This window comes from Octodon degus, unplaced genomic scaffold (assembly GCF_000260255.1).
Source record: "Octodon degus isolate 3935 unplaced genomic scaffold, OctDeg1.0 scaffold00089, whole genome shotgun sequence".
In the NCBI taxonomy this organism is placed as follows: domain Eukaryota; kingdom Metazoa; phylum Chordata; class Mammalia; order Rodentia; family Octodontidae; genus Octodon; species Octodon degus.
The window spans coordinates 4,028,994-4,030,385 of NW_004524665.1; the positions used below are offsets into that span (position 1 = coordinate 4,028,994).

General features: G+C 52.0%; 1 protein-coding gene across 1 annotated transcript in view; it reads left to right on the forward strand.

Moving 5' to 3' along the window:
• The window catches only part of Sag (S-antigen visual arrestin), a 32,910-nt gene that overhangs the window by 8,534 nt on the left and 22,984 nt on the right, over positions 1-1,392 (forward strand). The gene's annotated exons all lie outside the window — the stretch shown is intronic.

Genomic DNA, 1,392 nt, shown 5'->3' on the forward strand with positions numbered 1-1,392 from the left:
TGAGAGACCCGGGTTTGATTTCATCTCCCCACTTGCTCTCCAGCTCTCCCCTCAGCCCATCTGCTTCCAACACACACTTGGTTTTTTCCATTGTTCTTCAAACACTGTATTTATTGTTGTTGTTGTTATTCTTATGTGGGTCAGGGTCTCTCTATAGAGTGCAGGCTTGTCTTGAACTCACTATGTTGCCCAAGCTGGCCTCAAACTTGTGGCCATCCTCTGCCTCTGCCTCCTGAGTGCTGTGGCTGTCCTGTCCACACATCCACCCTTAGCTTCATCTGGGCTCCCTGCCCCCATGGCCAGGCAAGCCAGCACCTTCACAGCCTCCCTGAGCTGGTGCTGGAGTAGGAGGGTGGTTGGCGGGGATGGTGGGCAGCACTGTGTCCTCTGTCCACGGAGTCCTCACGCCGGCCACAAAAAGCATTCTCAAGGGAGATGGCTGTGACTTTTCTCAGTAGGATAATGAACTGTCACCTTTAGGAAGTGGCTGATGGCCCCAAAATGTGGGGGCCACATATGCAATAATAATCTTCTTCTCCTTCTCCTTCTCCTTCTCCTTCTCCTTCTCCTTCTTCTTCTTCTGTATTTTAGAGAAGGGTCTACAGGGTGCTCAGGGTCTCACTACTAGATCAGACTCCTAGTGATTCTCCTGTTTAAAGCCTCCCAAGTGCTGGGATTACAGGCACAATCAAGCCAACATGCCCAGTCTCAATCTCCAATCTCAGCGAGCCCTGGGGGCTGAGGGCGGGGCCAGGGCCGGGGGCGGGCCAGCACTGCAGGCCCAGGGATGAATACCCCACCACCACTGCGCCTACATGCAGGCGCTTTAATCTGCTGAGCTATTTGGCCAGTCCTGCCATATGATAAAAACTATGATTAATATCTAAGTTTTAAAAAATGATTACAATAAAAGATAGATTACCACACAGCCCCCTGAGAATAAGCGTTCTCCCTTCTAAACACTTTCCGCCCCTGATCTCAGCTCTTTCTGCAGCATTTCCAAGTTCCCTTTCAGGAGGGTCTGTCTGCAGCTGCACTGTTGTAGCTGCCTTGCTGTGTCCTCACCCACCTTGTTCACTGGGCCTGGCACGGGACAACTTCCGGCTCTTCCCCAAGCCAGAAAGACTAGGAAGATCAACATTTGGAATGGATGCAAGACACCCAGACAGCCAGCCGGGACAGCGAAGGGAAGCTGCTCCTGAAAGAGGACTCAGGAGCCAGGCAGAAAGTGCGAGAAGGAGGGGCTCAGTGAGGCCAAGGAGAGGAGGCTGAGGCAGGATGATTGTTGAGAGTTCCAGGCCAGCCTGGATTACAAAGTGAGTTCAAGGCCAGCCGGAGCTGCATAGATAGACCCTGTCTGCAAAGGCAAAAATCACAAAAACAAAACAGGAA